General features: G+C 38.0%; 1 long non-coding RNA gene across 1 annotated transcript in view; it reads right to left on the bottom strand.

Moving 5' to 3' along the window:
• LOC109026549 (uncharacterized) overlaps nucleotides 1–23,279 on the bottom strand; it is a 55,359-nt gene that overhangs the window by 3,196 nt on the left and 28,884 nt on the right. The window contains exon 2 of the long non-coding RNA XR_010133226.1: nucleotides 668–861. This is a non-coding gene — a long non-coding RNA (uncharacterized lncRNA). The remainder of the gene's footprint in view (nucleotides 1–667; nucleotides 862–23,279) is intronic.

The raw sequence follows: 23,279 nt of genomic DNA, 5'->3' as shown, positions 1-23,279 counted from the left end.
TGTCTTATGTGCCATTTTAAGTCTATGTTGGTACATCAGGCAATGCAGATACTCATTTTTTGGTTTTGGTTTGTTAACTTACAGTTGAAGCAAGCACATATAGGGTTGGCTGAGTGTACTTATTTTCTCCATGTTTCTAGTGTAGCTCCCCAAAGTAAATTAATATTAATGAGGAAGAAAACATTACCAGCCTGGATTTGTGTTTAAGAATTAGTGGCAAAATCATAAAGAAAATATCTTTCTCATATTGCTTATGCAGAAAATGCTTAATTTTTCATTCAGTTCTTTCTAAGCCTCAGTAATTTCATAATAGCTTCCACTCCTCAAGGAAAATAAATTATAGAGTACAAAAGGGATTTCTTTCATATATGTGAGTACTAGCTTATTTGCTTATGTAGAGGAGAAAAGATTTCTTTTCTTTACCCATCACTAGATTCATCGCTGTGGCCCTTATAACATAAAGCAATTTAACTAGAGAGAAACATAAACATTTGTTTAATATTAGTTTTAAGTGACATAGGAGCCTTCACAAGGAAATGAAGACCAAAATAAACAGGTAAACCTGTGTGTTTTTTATGCTAAGTTTGATGAAAAAGTGAATAGTCGCGGAGAAGTATGATTGGATAAAAAGGTATGCTCTAATGACAATAAATAAAATAAGACTTACTTGGATTCTTTCCTGTGTCCCTGTTCCTTCAAAGGTAAGGATGTTTCCTTTCTCTGGGTATAAGGAGGGGACTTCGCAATGAGGATCTTTTGACCTACTTCAGGGGAAAGGTGGGAGAGGTGAGAGTAAAATGCTTCTGCTGTTTTCTCAGATGCCAGTGTTTTGGGACAGCATATACTGAATCTGATCCCTGTCTTAAATGAAAAGAGGGAAAAGATAAATTTAAAAAGGTGAAAAATGTAAAAATGGATAAAAATGAGAAAAACAATTACAGCACAAAAAATATTATTGGATAGCAATGCAAAGATGGAAATGAACTGCCTAAAGCCCAATTCATTCATGTCAATCCTTGCCATGTTCAAACTGTATAGTTTCATACTGTGAACCTACAAATGTCCTAGATCCTGAGTCTGAGTTACAGATTAGGTTTTTAATATCAAAGGGAAAAGCTGTCACATCTCTGAGAGACAGGACTAGCTGGATTTCCTAGGCTGAATAAGAATCCCTAAGCCTAGCTGGGAAGGTGACCGCATCCACCTTTAAACACGGGGCTTGCAACTTAGCTCACACCCGACCAATCAGGTAGTAAAGAGAGATCACTAAAATGCGAATTAGGCAAAAAACAGGAGGTAAAGAAATAGCCAATCATCTATCGCCTGAGAGCACAGAGGGAGGGACAATGGTCGGGATATAAACCCAGGCATTCCAGCTGGCAATGGCAATCCCCTTTGGGTCCCCTCCCATTGCATGGGAGTTCTGTTTTCACTCTATTAAATCTTGGAACCGCACACTTTTCTGGTCCGTGTTTGTTACGGCTGGAGCTGAGCTTTCGCTTGCTGTCCACCACTGCTGTTTGCTGCCATCGCAGACCCGCAGCTGACTTCTACCCCTCCGATCCAGCAGGGTGTCTGCTGCACTCCTGATCCAGTGAGGCGCACATTGCCACTCCCAACTGGGCTAAAGGCTTGCCATTGTTCCTGCACGGCTAAGTGCCCAGGTTTGTCATAATCAAGCAGAACACTAGTTGTGGGTTCCACAGTTCTCTTCCATGACCCATGGCCTCTAATAGAGCTGTAACACCCACCGCATGGCCCAAGATTCCATTCCTTGGAATCTGTGAGGCCAAGAACCCCAGGTCAGAGAACAAGAGGCTTGCCACCATCTTGGAAGCAGCCTGCCACCATCTTGGGAGTTCTAAGAACAAGGAACCCTAGTAACATCTCCATCTAGTAAGTACCAGTGTATTTTGGCTCTAATAAACAATGACTAAACTGGTTACTGGTCACAAATTGGACCTCCTTTGCCTCATTTGATTTTAATTTAAGACCTCTGGTGAAATGATTTTGTTACTTATCAATTGGCTGATCTTTTGGTATAGGCTTAGAAGAAAACAGAAAGCTATCCTGTGGCAAGCATTCTGAGATACTGTCAGCCAGAGAGCTAAGGCTGGGGCAAAGTATCTCAAGACATTTAGGAAACAAGAGGAGTTTGTGGTTCCTGTAGTATATTGTTAGCTTTGGCAACAGATTACCATTTTATGATCTGTGTTAACATCTTTTATTCTTGAATTAAGGCATATTTTACCTATGCTTTATTATATTGCAAAGGTAATTTACAAATGTAATAATTAACTTTTTACTCATTCAGCTCAAAGCTTTAATAAGTTTCTCATTTTCAGAAGGATGGATGGTATGATATGGACAAAAATATTAGAAGTTATGAAAGTAAATACTTGAATTTAGCTATTGTATTTTGAATTTTTGCTACATTTTTACTCTGGAGCTCTATGCCACCTCTAATCTTTTGGCTGACAGCATAGGGTAGGGAAATCAATCCAAGAAACAAGTTGCTATAATGTCTACAAGACCAAGCCAAAATACAGAAAGATGACTTCTGTTCTTCAATCCAAAATCCCATTCCAAAGGTAATGCCAAGTTTGAACTAGTCAAGAAATATTAATGTGCAATTATTTGATTTATTCAAGCTGTTTGCAACTAAAACAGTAAGAGATTCCACAGGTGTTATCCAGAAACTCAAGAGCACACAGGCCCAATTTGACCCCTTTGCTAAAAACACAGGTTCTTTCCTTACTGGTTTTAATCATTGTCTGAAGACGAGCTGGAGTGTACTGATTTTCAGTGAAGGCATTCTGGGTACCTGATATGGTTTGGTTCTGTGTCCCCACCCAAATCTCATCTTGAATTGTATTCCCATAATTCCCATGTGTTGGGGGGGGACCTGGTGGGAGATAATTTTAATAGTGGAGGTGGTTTCCCCCATACTATTCTCATTGTAGTGATTAAGTCTCATGAGATCTGATGGTTGTATCAGGGGTCTCCCCTTTGTCATCTTCTCATTTTCTCTTGCCACCACCATGTAAGAAGTGTCTTTCACCTCCCACCATGATTCTAAGGTCTCCCCAACCATGTGGAACTGTAAGTCCAAGCAAACCTCTTTTCATTCCCAGTCTCAAGTATATCTTTATCAGTAGCATGAAAACAGACTAATGCAGTAAATTGGTGCCAGTAGAGTGGGGTGCTGCTGAAAAGATCACCAAAAATATGGAAGTGACTTTGAAACTAGGTAACCAGCAGAGGTTGGAACAGATTGGAGGGCTCAGAAGAAGAGAGGAAGATGTGGGGAAGTTTGGAACCTCCTACAGACTTGTTGAAGGGCTTTGACAAAAATGCTGATAGTGATTAGAACAATAATGTCCAGGCTGAGGTGGTCTCAGATGGAGATGAGGAGCTTGTTGGGAACTGGAGCAAAGATGGTTCTCATTATATTTTAGCAAAGAGACTGGCAGCATTTTGCCCTTGCCCTAGAGATTTGTGGAACTTTGAACTTGAGAGAGATGTTTTAAGGTATCTGGCAGAAGAAATTTCTAAGCAGCAAACCATTAAAAGGTGACTTGGGTGCTGTTAAAAGCACTCCATTTTAAAATGGAAACAGAGCATAAAAGTTCAGAAAATTTGAAGCCTGACAATGTGATAGAAAATAAAATCCCATTTTCTGAGGCAAAATTACAGCTTGCTGCAGAAATTTGCATAGGTAATGAGGAGCCAAATGTTAGCCTCGAAGTCAAAGGGAAAAATGTCTCCAGAGCATGTCAGAGGTCTTCACGGCAGCATTTCCCATCACAGGACCGGAGGTCTAGGAGGAAAAAGTGGTTTTGGGGGCTGGGCCCAGGGTCCCTGAGCTGTGTGCAGCCTAAGGACTTGATGCCTTGCTGCTCCAGTTGTGGCTGAAAGGGGCCAACCTAGAGCTTGGGCTGTGGCTTCAGAGGATAGAAGCCCCAAGACTTGGCAGCTTCCACATGGTGTTGAGCCTGTGGGTGCACAAAAGTCAAGAACTGAGGTTTCAGGACTTCTGCCTAGGTTTCAGAAGATGTATAGAAATGCCTGAATGTCCAGGTAGAAGTTTGCTGCAGAGGCAGGGCTCTCATGGAGAACCTCTGCTGGGGCAGTGCAGAAAGGAAATGTGGAGTGGGAGCCTCCAGAGTCCCTACTGGGGCACCGGCTAGTGGAGCCGTGAGAAGAGAACCATCACACTCCAGACCCTAGAATGGTAGATCCACTGACAGCTTTCACCATGTACCTGGAAAAGCCACAAACACTCAATGTCAGCCCATGAAAACAGCCAGGAGGGAGGCTATATCCTGAAAAGCCACAGCAGGGGGAGCTGCCCAAGACCAAGAGAACCCACCTCTTGCATCAACGTGACCTAGATGTGAGATCTAGACTCAAACGAGATCATTTAGGAGCTTTAAAATTTGACTGCCTTGCTGGAGTTCAGACTTGCATGGGCCCTGTAACCCCTTTGTTTTGGCCAATTTCTCCCATTCAGAGCTGCTATATTGACCCAATACCTGTACCTCTACTGTATCTAGGAAGTGACTAGCTTGCTTTTGATCTTACAGTCTCGTAGGTGGAAGGGACTTGCCTTGTCTCAGATGAGACTTTGGACTATGCCCTTTTGGGTTAATGCTGAAATGAGTTAAGACTTCTGGAGACTGTTGGGAAGGCATGATTGGTTTTGAAATGTGAAGACATAAGATTTGGAGGGACCAGGGGTGGAATGATATAGTTTGGCTCTGTGTCCCCACCCAAATCTCATCTTGAGTTGTACTCCCATAATTTCCATGTGTTGTGGGAGGGACCTGGTGGGAGATAATTTAAATGATGGGGGCAGTTTCCCCATACTGTCCTCATGGTAGTGAATATGTCTCATGAGGTCTGATGGTTTTATCAGGGGTTTCCACTCTTTCATCTTCTCATTTTCTCTTGCTGCCGCCATGTAAGAAGTGCCTTTTGCCTCCCACCATGATTCTGAAGCCTCCCCAGTCATGTGGAACTGTAAGCCCAATTAAACCTCTTTTTCTTCCCAGTCTCGAGTATGTCTTTATCAGCAGCATGAAAATGAACTAATACAGTACCTAAGGAGATATTGATCCCCTTAAGCCACAAAAAGATTGTGCAAGGCCTGGGGAGCCAGTGAGCCTGGGCCAATTGCCCAGCCTGTCCATTTATGCCAGTGTGCCATGTTTCTTACCCTATTTGTGCTGCTATAACTGAATGCCTGAGATTGGGGAATTTATAAAAATTAGGAATTTTTTAACACAGCTCTGGAGGCTGGGAGGTCCAAGATCTAGGCACTGGTATCTGATGAAGACCTCTAGCTACACTTTCACATGGCAGAAAGTAGGAGGACAAAAAGGGGATGAATGTTCTGTCCTCACATGGCAGAAAAGCAGAAGAGACTGAACGCATTCCTGTAAGCTTTTTTATAATGTCATTATTATTATTATTATTTTGAGACAGGGCTCTATTGCCCAGTCTGGAGTGCAGTGGCATGATCTTGGCTTACTGCACCCTCTGCCTCCTGGGCTCAAGCCATCCTCCCACCTCAGCCTCCCAACTAACTAAGACTATCCCACTGTTACCATGGGGTCCTTGCTCCCAGAGCTCCCAAGATGGTGGCGGGCCGCTTCCAAAATTGCGGCAAGTCTCATGTTCTCTGACCTGGGGTTGTTGTCCTCATGGATTCCAAGGAATGGAATCTTGAGACATGCGGTGACTGTTATAGCTCTATTAGAAGCCATGAGTCACGGAAGAGAACCGTGGAATCCAGTGACTGGTGTTCAGCCTGATTAGGACGAACCCAGGCACTTAGCCGTGCAGGACCAATGGCAAGCCTTTAGCCTGATTGGGAGTGGCAATGGGCGCCTCACTGGATCAGGAGCACAGTGGACACCCTGCCAGATCCAGAGGGATGGAAGTCAGTGGCAGGTCTGCCACGGCAGCAAACAGCAGTGGTGGACGGCGAGCGAAAGCTCAGCTCAAGCCATAACAAACATGGACCGGAAGAGAGTGCAGCTGCAAGATTTAATAGAACGAAAACAGAGCTCCCATACAATGGGAGGGGACTCAAAGAGGGTAGCCATTGCTGGCTCGAATGCCTGGGTTTATATCCCAATCATTGTCCCTCCTGCTGTGCTCTCAGGCGATAGATGATTGGCTATTTCTTTACCTCCTGTTTTTGCCTAATTAGCATTTTAGTGAGCTCTCTGATTGGTTGGGTGTGAGCTAAGTTGCAAGCCCCATGTTTAAAGGTTGATGTGGTCACCTTCCCAGCTAGGCTTAGGGATTCTTAGTTGGCCTAGGAAATCCAACTAGTCCTGTCTCTCACCACCATACCTGGCTAATTTTTGTATTTTCTGTAGAGACAGAGTTTTGCCATGTTGCCTGGGCTGGTCTCAAACTCCTGAGCTCAAGAGATCCACCCACCTTGGCCTCCCAAAATATTGGGATCACAGGCAATGGCATTAATTTATTCATGAGGATGCAGCACTCATGACATGACCACTTCCTGAAAGGCCCCTCCCCTCAATACTGCTGCAATGATAATTAAGTTTTTAACACCTGAATTTTGGAGGGGGGACACATTGAAACCATAGCACCATGACAAAAATATTTTCTATGTATACCACACATGCATTTTCTGTATGTGCCATGACATAAAGAAATCTCAAAGGCCTTTTTTTCCCAGATAGCCTTTCTTTTAAGGTGAAACTAGCTAGGCACAGTTTTCACTTGAGTCATAATTACCTTATTTACATGTAATATTTCTCATTATAATATAATTCCTATAAGATGGGGGAGAAATTTGTTACTGATTCACCAACAAACTGTGATTGTGCTGTTTAGTTTGAAAACCTTATTTCTTTTTTTATACCAGAGCTGTGTTCTTTTTCCCTCACTTATGCATTCTAAAGAAAGTAAAATGTGATAGAATTCCATTTCCTTTACTATTTTCCTTGTTCCTATACAAAGGTCACATTGATGCTAACACTCTTTATTCTAAATTTGCTAATCTAACCTACTTTTTATCTACCCATGGCACTTGATATTTTTCTCTTCTCCAATGTAAGAAGTTATCATCTCACCAATATTGCTAACTCAATACTACACTATTTTGTTTTTATCCATAGATCAATAGAAATGGCTTCCCCTCCCTTATCTCTGGTTAATGCCAGAGGCTTTTAAATAACAGAATAACATTTTGGATTTTCTATCCTGATATTTTGGGGAAAATAGATGCTGCCCATTGTTGGGTACTTATAATATTGCAGCTATTTTTGGAATCACCTGAATTTGCAGTGAAAATTGGCTACTTTTTGCTGTTTCTAAAAACCTCATATCAGCAATAATAAAGTTCAGTAATACACAAAAGTACAAAGCTAGCTTTTTTCAGTTTGAATCTTCTCTACCCAAATAGCTTTATTGCACATAGCTATAAGTATAGTTTTCATAAAAATGAAAATCACCCTGTACTGATTATACATAGTCATTCTCCCTGCCTATTTCATGTAAGCTTCCACCTCAAGATCCTTGAAACTTTTCTTAGCCAGACAGAAACACTTGGAATATCCCTTTTTCTCTTTGAACTATGAGAACTATCCAGCAAGTTTCTATCAGAATTATTATTAAAACATTATTTTGGCAGAAAAAAGTTGAACTTGAATATGTAAAGAAAAATTTAAATTGGGACACCTTTAGTCAATGCCAGTGCTTTAAGTTTCTGCATAAGCAAATGAACATCTAACATAAACAGTAAAATGAAACTAGAGACTTCTCTAATCAGAAACTGCTAACCTACCTCTATAAACTTCCCACTCTAACCAATAACATTTATTTTCTTTGCCTTCCCTTCTTGTTCAGCCTGTACAAATTTGCTAACTCTGCTGCTGCAGCAGAGCTCTCTGAACCTCTTCTGGTTCTGAGTGATGCCTGGTTCATAAATTGTTCTTTGCTCAAATAAACTCCATTAAATTTATTTTGTCTAAAGTCTTTCTTTTAATGAATACCAGTGGGGTAGTTCCAAACATTAGCTGAACATAATAAGACAGGAAGGGACATGTTCAGTGTGGTTGAAAAACCCTTCAGAGATTTGGAAGATCCCTGGAAATTTCATATCATCCTAGTGGCCACATTTATGAGCAAGCAGGAAGTAAACTACTGATATGTGCTCCATGCATGCTAGCTGAGGTGCTAATGGTCCACAGTTAAATTGTAACTGCAGAAGAAAAGATGCAAACTCTGTAAAATATTTGAAGGGATTTATTCTGACCCAAATGTGAGTGGCCATGCCCATGAAACAGCCCCAGGAAATCGTGAGAACATGTGCCCAAAGTGCTCAGGCTGCAGCTTGGTTTTATACATTTTAGGGAGATAGAAGACATCAAGCAATACATGTAAGATGTACATTAGTTTGGTCAGGAGAGGTGGGACAACTCAACGTGGAGGAAGGGGGTTCCAGGGCCTATGTGGATTCAAAGATTTTCTGATTGGCAATTGGTTCATAGAGTTTATCTAAAGACCTCGAATCAATAGAAGGGAGTGTTTGGATTAAGATAAGGGGTTGTGGAGACCGAGGTTCTTATTATGCAGATGAAGCCTCCAGGTAGCAGGTTTCAAACAGAATAGATTATAAATGTTTCTTATCAGACTTAAAAAGGTGCCAGACCCGTAGTTAATTCTCTCTTGGATCAGGAAAAAGACCTGGAAAAGGAAAGGAATTCTCTATAGAATGTACATTTTTTTCCACAAAACACAGCTTTGCAGGGACATTTCAAAACATGTCAAAGAAATATATTTCTGTTGTAAAATACTTTAATTTATTTCAGAGCCTGCTATCTTGTCACACTGGTGTCTTATTGCTAAAAAGAGTCTGTTTTCTCAGTCTTAAGTTCTCTGTTTTAATGTTAATACTGATCAGTTGTGCTTGAATTCCAAAGGGAGAAAGGTATAATGAGGCATGTTTGACCACCCATTCCCATCATGGCCTGAACTAGCGTTTCAAGTTTACTTTAGAATGCCCTTGGCTGAGAGGAGGGGTCCATTCAGTTAGTTGGGGGGCTTAAAATTTTATTTTTGGTTTCTATAATAGAACCACTGTGGTCAGAAAATATAGCATGCCAACAAAATGTGATATTCTCAATATGAACACCTCTATAATATATATGTATCAAAGCAATACTATTATATATTGCTTTAAGTAAACTAGTTCAACCATTGTGGAAGACAGTGTGGAGATTCCTCAAGGATCTAGAAAAAGAAATACGATTTGACCCAGCCATCCCATTACTGGGGATATACCCAAAGGATTATAAATCATGCTGCTATAAAGACACATGCACACATATGTTTATTGTGGCACTATTCACAATAGCAAAGACTTGGAACCAACCCAAAAGTCCATCAATGATAGACTGGATTAAGAAAATGTGGCATATATACACCATGGAATACTATGCAGCCATAAAGAAGGATGAGTTCATGTCCTTTGTAGGGACATGGATGAAGCTGGAAAACATCATTATCAGCAAACTATTGGAAGGACAGAAAACCAAACACCACATGTTCTTATTCATAGGTGGGAATTGAACAATGAGAACACTTGGACACAGAGTGGGGAACATCACACACCGGGGCCTGTCATGGGGTGGGGGGAGTGGGGAGGGGTAGCATTAGGAGATATGCCTAATGTAAATGACGAGTTAATGGGTGCAGCACACCAACATGGCACAGGTATACATATGTAATAAACCTGCACATTGTGCACATGTACCCTAGAACTTAAAGTATAATAATAAAAAAAGAAGTATTATGTTTTACTCAAAGGAATCACCTTAAAGAAATAGAATTAGAGAAAGTTATCTGTTGCCAAATACTCTCCACATGTAATTTAAAAGTTTTGAATTCTTCAGGACCTATACCACTCCAACTATTCCACCTATGAAATTTTGTTTTTGGTTAACCACATTCAGATTATTATAAAAAAATAAACTGAGGCCACAGGTAAAAAAATGTTCACATGAAGGTGAAGATACAGCATATATGAACCTTGAATAGACCACAGGAGTCAGAAGTAAATCTTAAACACTCATGACACATGTTTGACAATTACTAATAAAAACAGAAATTTCCACCAAAAAGAATGATTGTACTATGTCATATTTATTATTATTAATTCATAATTACTGTTTTATTCTTCTGTCTTTCATAAGCATGGACTGTCTGTGGTATGGACTTAAGTGGAGATTGTGAGCCAGTTTGGTCCTTTAAGGAAATTAACTAATGAGGTAGTATAGTAGTATAGGTTAAAACAAAACAAAACAAAACAAAAAAACACTAAGTGCAAGATAGGACTTAGAAGCTACCACAGTTTTAAGGGTTTAAAGATGTTAGCAAAAGCAGTTGTAGTTGGAGAAGTCTTCTAGGAAATTAAAAGACTTGCTTGGATCCTCAAAGAATGGAGAAAACATTCCCAAACAGAGAGGAGGTGGAGAGAGCACTGCAGGAGGGGGGCAGCCTTCTAGGAACAACAAACAACTAGGAATGTGTGCTGAATAGCTGAGTTTGGCTTCAGCAACTGATTTCCGATGGCAAACAGCTGGTGAGAAGATGGGACAGGCAGGCTGGACCAAGAAGGCAAAGTGTGCCCACACTCCAGGTGGCTGCTCAAAGAACACTTAATGCTGCCTCTCTCTCCTACAATGCCTGTCTGATGGAGCAGGTGGTACCAGGTACAGTTCGGTGAAAATTTATAATTTTTAATATTGTTTTGTTTGTAAATTCATTTGGTGGAATTTAAGTTCTATAGAGGAAGTTTATCTGTGCTTTTTCTTTTTTAAAAAAACTTTGGTTTCTGCCTGGGACTTTGTTTCTATGAAAATCCTCCAGAGCTATCTGGAATATGGGTTTCTCTCCCTTTAACACAGACATAGGAAAAACAGAAGCCTTCTTCAAAAGCTCTCTCTGTTCCTGAGGACCTATCTTGTTTCCATGACAACCAACTTTTTACCCTCCAAGAACCCTCTCAGTGCCCCCTGGAGGTCTCAGAAGCACCACTGTGTGTTGGCATGTATTTTCTAACTACAACAAATCACTTTGGTCTGTGGCCATTAGGATGTAATTGCTACAAAGTGTGTTGATGAATGATCTAAAATTGACTAGGATCTTCAACTTTAGAGACATTGATTCTTGCCAAACATTATGCCGACCCTTTGGCTAGACAGAATACCTGTCAATTCTGGAAACAACTTCACAGAGTTTGTGGGTTTGCATTGGATGCAACATAAAATCAAATGATATGACACTCTATTACCAGGCACTAGTGCTAGGTCTTGCCAAAAAAGAAAGGAAGGAAGGATGGAAGGAAGGAAGGAAGGATGGAAGGAAGGAAGGAAGGAAGGAAGGAAGGAAGGATGGAAGGAAGGAAGGATGGAAGGAAGGATGGAAGGATGGAAGGAAGGGTGGAAGGAAGGAAGGAAGGAACGGAGGAAAGAAAGATTTTTTGTTGCATTAAGCAATAAGGGTATCATAGGTAGCCTTTTTCTAAAGCAATTTAGGTTGAGTGTGTTAGCAAAGACAACTAACAATGGATAGATAAGTGAATGTAATATAAGGAAAAGAAGACCCAATATTTGTTCAAGGACCTTGGTAGTGAAAAGAAAAAGCAAAGTAAAGCTGTAGGGGAAATAGAGTCAAAAGAATTGTGCTTCGTTTTTGTTTTTCACAATGAACTAATTTTGTTGATGTTTAAGAGTTCAAAAAAGCAAGCAGAATGAGAGAGACCCAACACAAATATAAAAAAGGGCTAATTGATAGGCAAATGTAGTTTAAAGAGATAAGAAGGAAGGTGGAGGAATTATCCTTGAGTAGAAATAGGGCATCCAAAAAGGCATGTTATCTTCTTTCAAAAGTGAAGGTAAGGAGATAAAGGTATTTTGAAAAAAAAAAATGAGAGTACATAAGGTAAAACAGATAAGTATATTGGTAGCTGAAAGAGGATGAGAGGTCGAGGTTAAAAAAAATCTGTTTTGATATAAGCAATAATAGCAGATATGTATATTTATAGATATATTTTATATAAATATATAAAATATTTTGTAAAATATACAAAAATATACATAAAATTTTTATATATGTATATATAAATATATAAATTTATATGTATTTATATATGATATATAAATACGTATGTATATGTGTCTGTCGGTGTGTGTGTATATATATATTATATATATATATATAAAAATAAATTTTTAAAATGTTTTTAGAGACAGTGTCTTATTCTGTTTCCCAGGCTGGAGTGCAGTGGCACAATCATGGCTCACTGTAACCTTGACCTCCCAGGCTCAATCGTTTTTCCCACCTCAGCCTCCTGAGTAGCTGGGACTAATAACACCAGCCATCATGCCTACCTAATTTTTGCATTTTTGTTTAGAGATGGGTTTCACGATGTTGCCTAGGCTGGTCCCAAACTCCTGGGCTCAAGTGATCTGCCTGCCTTGGCCTCTCAAAGTGCTGGTATTACAGGTGTGAGTCAATGTGCCCAGCCGAAAAATATATTTGATATAGCAATAATAATAACAACAACCAGGATCTTGGGCTGACGCTTATGTTCCAGGTTAAATGTTTATGGATCAATAGGATCATGCTTGTGGTTCTAGATCATGCTTGTTGTAGAACATGCTTGATAATGTTATTTTTCCCAGTGAGGTATATTTGATCTTTTGCTAGGAGTGAAAAAAATGCTTCTTTTATGTGACTTAGAGGAGTCAAGCCTCAAAATCCCTACTGTACCCAGTATTAAGAGTGAGAACCCTGGGCAAAATATTAAAGCCTTTAAATGAAACAAAAGAAAACTTTTACACTGTTGGATAGCTGTGAGGTTGGTGGGATGGCAGGAAGCTCAATCTTACAGTGCCTTGTAATCCACCACAAGGACTTTGAACTTTACTTTGATTATGACAGAAAATCATTGAAGGGTGTATAGGAATTGCACAACATATATTTTAAAATAATCACTTTATGTGGTGCAGAGAGAAGACTAAACAGATTAAGGATATCAGCAGTGAAAACAGAAGTCTATTGCAATATTTCAGGGAAGATTAAACTAGGTTGGACTCCAGTTATAGAAGTCCAAGAGATGTAAGTGATAGGATTAGATACATATTTTAAAGGTAAGAGAAAAGATATGTTGATGTGGAGAAATAGAGGCATCAAGATTATCTCCCAAATTTTTTATCTTAGTTACTAAAAATCCTTCACAACAGCGTTTGGGGTTGAAACTTAGGAATTTAGTTTGGCACACAGTAAGCTTAAAGTCTCTAGTACAGGGGTCCCCAACCACTACTGGTCCCCGTGGCCTGTTAGGAACTGAGCTGCACAGCAGGAGGTGAGAGGCAGGTGAGTAAACATTACTTCCTGAGCTCTGCTTCCTGTCAGATCAGCAGTGGCATTAGATTCTCATAGGAGTGTGAACCCTATTGTGAACAGTGCATGTGAAGGATCTAGGTTGCGCACTCCTTGTAAGAATCTAATGCCTGATGATCTGAGATGGAACAGTTTCATCCCAAAACCATACCCTTCCACCAACTGCCCCAACCCAGTTCATGGAAAAATTGTCTTCCATGAAACTGGTCCCTGGTGCAAAAAAGTTTAGGGACTGCTGCTCTAGTAGACATCTGAATGGAGATATCATATAGGAAGGGTGAGCCTGAGTTTAAGGGATATCCAGTTTGGAGATACAGATGTAGGTTTATTCAGCATGTGGGTGTCTTTTAAGGTCATGGATCAGAAGAGATAACCAGGAAAGTAAGTGTAGATAAAGGAGAGATGGAGTTTGTGGATGGTGCTTCATGGTGGTCTAATTTCCAAAGCTCACAAGATTAAGAGAAGCCAGCAAAGGAGCCTGGGCAAAAGTTAACTACAAGGAAGCAAGAACAGCCAAAATAGGCATGTATCCTGGAAGCTAAGAAAAGAAAGAATTTCAGGTCAGAGTGTGTGTTAGTCCATTCTGCATTGCCTTAAAGGAATACCTGAGACTGGGTAACTTAAAAGAAGTTTATTTGGCTGATGGTTCTGCAGGCTCTACAAGCATGGCACTAGCATTGTCTTCTGGTGAAGCTTCAGAAAGCTTTTACCCATGGTGGATGGTGAAAGGGGAGCAGGTGTGTCATATCGTGAGCGGATAGCAAGAGAGAGAGGAAGAGGTGTGACACTCTCTTAACCTGATTTGGTGTGAATTCAAAGAGTGAGAATTCACTCATTACTGTGGGGAAGGCATCAAGCCATTCCTGAGGGATCCATGTCCATGAGCCAAACACCTCCCACCAGGCCCTACCTCTTACATTTCAGCATCAAATATGGAGAGGCCAATTTCTAAACCATATCCAAGTGACTGAGAAACCCAGGCAAATATTAGTTCTGGCAATCTGAAGGTCTATAGCGACATTGAAGATAACAGTTAATGTGGAGTTGCGAGGATAAAAATGTGATTGGATTGGGTTCAAGACAGGAAAGGAGACAGATTGGGGATGATGGGTGTGGATGCTACTTTCAAAGTGTTTTATTGTTTAAAAAAGGCAGAGAAATGTGTTCCTAGGTGGAAAAAGGGGATGGAAGGTCAAATTAAAAAAAAAAAAAACAAAACCTCTTTTTTGATATAAAAATGATAGTGCATGTTTTTGGCTGGTGGTTATGTTCCAGATTAGAAGAGGGAATTAACAATGCAAGAGAGAGAAGAAAAGCAGCCAAAGCGGGCATGGCGTCCTGTGTAAAAGTGAAGGGTTTGGCCTTGGATAGGATTTTGAGCAGTTTATCTCTTGTAACAGGAGTGAATTAATAAAATATATGTACTGAGCCAGGTCAGCTGGTAGATGTGGTAGTGATAATTGAGAAGTTTGTGAACTTTTTCTTCTGACTGTATTGTTTTTCTTCCAGAGAAATATGAATAAAACAGAAGTAAATTATTATCAGAAAGTGAGAATTGTGAAATGCATATTGGATGCTAATAAAGAGATTGGTATCTACTATTTCATACAATAGTACAATTTTTTTCAACCTCAACAAGATCTCTAACCCACTGATTCTGTTGTTTTCTCACCAGTCATCAGTCCCCTGTTTACTTCACTTCCTTTCTTACCCCATAGCATTATATTTGTAATCACTTACTGCCAAATACTCTCAACTCCCTGGCCCTTTATGCTGCTTTTACATGTGCCTGGTAGGAAACAACATTAGTTCAGCATACTTATCTTCTTTATTTATGATGTATTAATGCTCCTGAATGCTAGGGGACAATAACATCGGGCAAGATTGCATGATTTCATTTTAAATTCATGAATATAAATTCAATTTGTAACTTAACACTTAGCAGAAACCCAACTATTTTTACCTAGAAAATTTTCTTGCTCATCTAAAATTATAATTTCTCTTTTGTATTTTCTTTTATTTGTTTATTGTTTTTTAGAGATAGGGTCTCACTTTGTCACCTAGCCTGGAGTGCAGTAGCATGATCATAACTCATTGCAGCCTGGAACTCCTGGGCTCAAGTGGTCCTCCTGCCTCAGCCTCCTGAGTAGCTGGGGCTGAAGATGTGTGCCACCAGGCTCAGCTCATTAATTTATTAATTTTTTTTTTAAGATATGGGTTCTCACTGTGTTGGCCAGGCTGGTCTCAAATTCCTGACTTCAAGCAATCCTCCAAAGTGCTGGGATTGCAAGTATGAGGCACCATGTCCAGCCCTTTTTAACTGACTTATACCACTTACTCTCCTCTTCTTTCCAAAATAATAATGTCACCATACACTTCACTAAGAAAATTGAAAACATCAAATGGGACTCATTCATTTTCCCATTACTAAATTTATACATCCACCTGCAGCTGCACTCATATTCTCTTTCTCCATTTTTATTAAAATGGTGAAAGCATCTCACTTCCTCTAAGCCTAATTCTTCCATATGTGCAATTAATCCTATTCTTTCTTGTCTTTGTAAGATATATATCTTCTGTTTTCCACTTATCTGCTGTAACATATGTCTTTCTCTTTCTACCTTTTCACTTCCATACTGTATTTTTTTAAAAAGAAACTGAATGTTTCTTGTATTTAAGTTTTCACTCGATTTATTAAATTACAGATTTTATATGCTTGATTCTCTCAAAAATATCAAAAATATATATTAAAAAAACAAATGTGATACCCACAATGTGTTTCAATGACTTCAAGCTTATCATTATGTCTACACATGATTTTGACATAAATTATCAATTCCATGCAGTTTATTTAATTATCTCTTACTTTCATACCGGTATTACAACTACACTTACTAATTAAACAGTGCTTCACTTACCCAGCCAAGGAAAACAAGATTGCTTTCTGATTATGGACAGTTGATTCTTGCCCCCGACATAATAACTGGTTGCGTCTTCAATCTGATTGAAATTCAAACTGGCATTAGTTGAGTTATGTCTCTTCTTAAGTTTCACCAGCCACATCAGTGATGCTTTCCAGATCCTACCTACTGGCAACAGCTTCCTAATATCTTTGCCAGTGAAATTCAAATTTAATTTCTGACACCCAGATCTCTGAATCGACCATTTTCTTTCTTCCTTTTTTTTTTTTTAAATAAGTCATCATCCATTGTATTAATTAAAAACAACAACAACAAATCACTTTTCTGGTTCCAGTATGTAAAGAGGTAGGAAGTCACCACTTCATCCTAATGACAAGTAAAAAAGCTGAACAAACTGAAAAATCAACACATCTTAGATCTGTAAGAGAAGCGAGATCACAAGGCAAAACCCTGCCCCCAAATTGGAGAGACAGATAGATGAATACAGAGATCTACAACTTAGTGGAATAGAAACTCTTAAGTAGAAACTTCTCCAGGAACCAGTGCCAAGGTAGGAAATCTAAACTGTAATTGATAAATTGCTGGAGCCTTAGAAGCTCCAGGTGGACCCAGTTTTGGGGATTAGGGGGTTCCTCACACTACTGAGTTTTACCTCTGGAAGCTTGACAAGTTTCTCAGAGTAAGTATTGAAGAAAAATGCCCTCTCGCTCCCGGCAGGGGAAGGGGAAAGGTAGCTATTTTGAAACACAACAAAAAATTCTATTCTACTTAACAAGGGATGGCCTCAGGAAAAACTATTTAACTATCGCCTAATTGACGTGGGGGAAGGGAAATACCCAATTCCACCCACTCTAGACTTCTACATGCAGGAAGGGAAATACCCAATTCCACCCACTCTAGCCTTCTACAGGGAGGAAGGGAAATACACAATGCCAATCCATTCTAGCCACCCTGTTCCACCTAAGAGGAGGAAAATGACAAGAAGAATGTGTAACATTAACAACCCAGGGGCACAGGCTTATTAAAAAACAGAGACGTAGCAAAAGGTGAAAAAACACAGTTTGAAGAGACAAAACAAGCATCAGCACCAGCTTTGGATGTGGCAAGAATATTGGAATAATCAGACGGGGAATTTAAAACACCAATAAGTAATATGTTAAGAGCTGTGATGGATAGACAGTGTAAAGGAACAGATGGGCAATATAAGCAGAGAGATGGACATTCTAAGAAAGAATCTAAAAGAAATCCTAGAGATAAAAAACACTGCAACAGAAATAATAAATGCATTTGATGGGCTCATTGGTAGACTAGGCATTGCTGAGGAAACAATCTCTGAGCTTGAGAATAAGACAATGGAAATCCAACTTAAAAGCAAATAGAAAAAAGAAAAAATAGAATAAAATATCTAAGAATTGTTGGACAACTGCAACAAGTATATGTGTAATAAGAATACCAGAAAGAGAAGAAAGGAATAAATAAAATCAATATTTAAAGAAATAATGACAGAATCTTTTCAAATTAATTTCAGACACCAAACCACAGATCCAAGAAGTTCATAAAACAGTAAGCTGGATAAATGCCCAAAAAACTACACATAGGTATATCATATTTGACCCTCAGACTATCAAAGATAAAGAAAAAAATCTTGAAAGAAACCAGAGGGTGAGTAAAACACTTTACTATAGAGGAGAAAAGGTAAGAATTACTTCCAGTATCTTCCTAGAGATTATGCACACAAGAAGAGAGTGGAGTGAAATATTTGAAGTGTTGAGAGAAAAAAGCCACCTAACTAGGATTTTCTATCCTGCAAAATGATTCTTCAAAAGTAAAGCAGAAATAGACTTCCTCACACAAACAGAAGTTGAGGGATTTGTTGCCACTAGACTTGCCTTGTATGAAATATCAAAATAGAGTTCATTTTCTTCAGAGAGAAGGAAAATTATGTAGGTCAGACAGTTTCATCTTGTCTTAGTCTACTTGAGCTGCTATAACAAAAAATACCACAAATTGGATGGCTTACAAACAACAAGCATTTCTCTCTCACAGTTCTGGAGTGTGAAAAGATCAAGATCAAGTCAACAGAAGTTTTGGTGTCTAGTGAGTGTCCAATCCTTATAGCTGGCACCCTCTTGCTGTGTCCTCACATAATGAAAGGGGCAAATGAACTTCTTTAGGCCTGTTTTATAAGGGAACTAATCCTGTTTATGAAGGTTCTGTCCTCATGACCTGGTCATTTTCCAAATGTCCCCACCTCCAGTGCTCTTACTTTGGGAGTTAGAATTTCAACAGAGGAGCTTGGAGGAGACACAAACGTTCATGCTGTAGCAGATCTACATTAAAAAAGGAAGAGCATCAGAGAATAAATAAGTGAAGGCAAAATAAAACTTTTAGTTGGGCTCAGTGACTCATGCCTGTAATCCCAGCACTTTGGGAGGCCAAGGCTGGTGGATCACTTGAGGTCAGGAGTTCAAAACCAGCCTGGCCAACATTGTGAAACCCCATCTTTACTAAAAATACAAAATTAGCTGGGCATGGTGGTGGGTGCCTATAATCCCAGCTACTTGGGAGGCTGAGGAGGAGAATTGCTGGAATCTGAGAGGTGGAAGTGGCAGTGAGCTGAGATCCCACCTCTATACTCTAGCCTGGGAGATGGAGCCAAAACTCCATCTGAAAAAATAAAAAATAAAAAAATAGAAAACTTTTACTTTTTAATTTACTTACTCTTAATTGATCTGACAGATAACAGTTTGTTCCAAATAATAGCAACAATAGCAGATTACACATTCTTCTCAAATTCACATGAACTATTCACTAAGATAGACCACATCCTGGACTATAAAATACACCTTAACAAATTAAAAATAATAGAAATCATATGTCTGGTCTCAGACCACAGTGAAAGTAAATTAGAAATCAATACTATCTATGTAGCTGGAAAATCTCAAAATATTAAAGAGTAATTAAAAGGCATTTTAGACTGGATGAAACTAAAAACACAGGGATGCAGGAAAAACAGTGCTTAGAGAAAAATGTATACCATAGAATCCAAATACTTGAAAAGTAAAAAAAAAAAAAAATGTATAATCCATAATCCAAGCTTCCACTTAGGAAACGAGAGAGAGAAGAGTGAATTACATAAAAAGTAAGCAGAACAAAATAAATAACTATTAGAGTAGGAATAAATAACATTAAAAGCAGGAAATCAATAGAGGAAATAAAAAATATCAAAAGCTGTTTCTTTCAAAAAATTAATAAAACTAATAAACCTGTAGCCAGGCTAAGAAAGACAAGACACAATTACTAATGTCAATAATGAAAGAATGATATCACAACAGATCTCATGACTATTAAAAGAACAACCAAGGAATACTATGAATAAATGTATGTCAACAAATTTAATAACCTTCACAAAATAAACCAACTCTTTGAAAGACACAATAAAACTCACACAAGAAGAAATAGACAATATGAAGAGGCCTAATTCTATTAAATAAATTTAGTTAGTAATTAAGAACTTTCTAAAATGGAAAGCACTGGGCCTAAATGTACCAGTAATTCTACTAAATATTTAAAGATGAATTTATATCAATTATCAACAGTTTCTTATAGGAAGTCAAAAGCAGAGGAAATACTTTCTAATTCATTGTATGAGGTTAGCATTACAGTAATACCAACACCCGATGAAGACATTATAATAAAACTACAAATCAATTTCTCTCATGCAAATATTCTCAACAATATATTAGCAAATAAAATTCAACAATATATAAAGATAAAAATACATCATGGCTAAGTGAGATTTATCCCATGTATGCAAGGTTGGTTCAATATTCAAAAGTCAATTAATATATTTCATCACATCAACAAAGTAAAGAAGAAAAATCACATGCTCATATCAATAGGTACAGGAAAAGCATTTGACAAAATCCAACACCCATTCATGATAAAAACTCTCAGTAAACTAGGAATAGATGGGAAGTCCTCAACTAAATAATGTATAAACAACCTACAGCTAAGATCATAATTAATGACAAGAAACTACAAGCTTTTCCCCTAAGATCAGGAGCAAGATAAGGATGTTCTCTCTTACCACTCCTTTTTAGCATTGTGGAGGAATTACTATATAATTCAGCAAGAGAAGAAAATAAAATAAATGGTTTTAGATTGGGAAGAAAAAAATAAAAGTATCTTTGATCATAATGATATTATATTCTATGTGTAAAATCTGAAAGAACTGGTAAAAAAAAAATCTCCTGAAACTAATAAGCATTAAAGCAAGGTGGCAAGATATAAGGTTAACATACAATAGTCAAACACCTTCCTATACATTAGCAATTTATAAGTGTAATTTGAAATTAAACACACATTATTGTTTACATTAGCACCTCAAACATTTGGCAGGTATAAATCTAACAAAATATGTGAACAATCTAAATGAGGAAAACTGCAAAACTCTGAAGAAAGATATTAAGATCTATACGAGGAAAACTATAAAACTGTTGAAAGGCATTAAAGAACTAAATAAGAGATATTTTATGTTCATGAATGAGAAGTCTCAATATTATGAAGATGTCAGTTCTTCCCACTTAATGGATAGATTCAATGTTATCCCAGTAAAGATCTCAGCAAATTATTTTGTTGATATTAACAAACTGATTCTAACGTTTATATAGAGAGGCAAATGACCCAGAATAGCCAACACAATATTGAAGAAGAACAAAGACTGACACTACCTGACATAAGACTTAATACAAAGCTACAGCAATCATGACAGTGTGGAACTGGCAACAACAACAACAAAAAACACAGATAAATCATTTAGTGGAGCAGAGTAAAGAGCTCCAAAATAGGCCCATGTAAGTATAGGCAACTAATCTTTGACAAAGGAGCAAAGGCAATGCAATGAAACAAAGGTAGTTTTCACAACAAATGATGCTGAAACAACTGGACACTTATGTACAAAAAAATGAATCTAAACGCAGACTTTACACTCTTCACAAAAAGTAACTTAAAATGAATTATAGACCTAGTTGTAAAAGGCAAAATATAAAACTCCTGGAAGATAATAAAGGAGAGAATTTAGATACCTAGGGTTTGGCAGTGCATTTTTAAATACAATACCAAAGACAAGATTCATGTTAAAAAGAACTTATAAGTTAGACTTTATTAAAATTAACAAATTTTTGCTCTATTAAAGGCGCTACCAGAAATATAATCAGACAAATGACAGACTAGGGGAAACATTTGCAAAAGACATGTCTTATAAAGGACTATTTTCCAAAATAAACAAAGAACTCTTACAACTCACAATAGGAAAATGAACAACATTAAAAAAAATGGGCCAAATACCTTATCAGAAACCTCACCAAATAAGGTATACAGGTTGCAAATAAACATTTGTAAAGATGCTCCATATCATATGTCATTAAGGAAATGCAAATTAAAATGAGATGTCACTACATACCTATCAGAATGGCTAAAATTCAGAACATTAACCAAACACCAAATGCTAGTGAAGATGAAGAACAACAGGAGTTCTCATCCATTGCTGGTGGGAATGCAAAATGGTAGTCAATTTAGAAGTCAGTTTGGCAGTTTCTTACAAATCTAAACATACTCTTAACCATTTAACCCAACAATCACATTTCTTGGTATTTACCCAAAGGATTTGAAAACTTACGTCCCCACAAAAACTTACACACAGATGCGTATAGCACTGTAATTGTAATTGCTCAGACTTGGAAGCAAGCAATATGTCCTTCAGTAGGTTAATGTACAAAACAACTGTAGTACATGCAGATAGTGGAATGTTATTCAGTACTGAAAAGATATGAGTAATCAAGATGTGAAAAGACATGGAGGAAACAATGCATATTAAGTGAAAGAAGCCAGTTTGAAAAGGCTACATAGAGTATAATTCCATCTATAGGATTCTGAAAATGGCAGAGCTATGAAGATAAAAATTAGCTAAAAAGATAATTGGGTGCCAGAATATAGGGAGGAGGAAGAGATGAATAGGTAAATCACAGAGGAATTTTAGGGAAGTGAAACTACCCTGAAATGACACTACAATGGGGCATACTTGTCTTTACGCATTTGTTCAAAACCACAGAATGCACATCACCAAGAGTGAACCCTAATGTAAACTGCAGACTTCAGGTAATAATATGTCAATATATGTTTATCAGTTACAACAAAATTTAATACCCTGGTGGGGGATGTTGATATTGGAGGAGGCTATATGCGTATGGGGGCAGAGGGTGTATGGGAAATCTCTGTACATTCTATTCAATTTTGCTTTGAACCTTTAAAACTGCTCTGAAAAATAAAGTTTATTTTAAACCAAACAAAGCAAACAAAAAACTTTTTCATCACTTGCTTAGTTCTCCTGAACAAATTTCACTTATTGTATCTAGGAAGAAACCACCAAATATTTGAATTTTTATACTTTCATCTCCAGTTCTATAGAGCTATCTATCAGAATCCCTATCCTAACATTACTTACAAATATCTTCTAGTCTTTTAAAAAATAACTCACCATTATTTGAAACTGCCTAACTTCTTTACTCCTCTTACTGTCACTGATTCTTGAGAGTGCTATTGCATAACCAGTGTCTACTTCATCTAAATTAAGTAAGATCAATACTCCTGCTACACCAGCTAGAAGAAAACTATGTTGGGAGGATAACTTTTATACTTCCAGTTCGCCTCACTCAATGTTTCGCTTAAGATGAGTGACCTATTTGATTCCCGGTTTTGGGAGATGGAGCAGAACATACACAAATGGCTTATTGAATTAGTTATGGTATGGGTTGAGTTTCTGTTTGTTTTTGTTTGTTTGTTTTAAAGACATAAAGATTAGTTGTATGTAACAGAAGTTTATTTCTCTCTTACTTTTTGACCCAGAGG

This window comes from Gorilla gorilla, chromosome 3 (assembly GCF_029281585.2).
Source record: "Gorilla gorilla gorilla isolate KB3781 chromosome 3, NHGRI_mGorGor1-v2.1_pri, whole genome shotgun sequence".
Classification (NCBI taxonomy): Eukaryota; Metazoa; Chordata; class Mammalia; order Primates; family Hominidae; genus Gorilla; species Gorilla gorilla.
The sequence above is the reverse complement of the archived record's forward strand: the minus strand, read 5'-3'. Positions and strand labels throughout refer to the sequence as shown.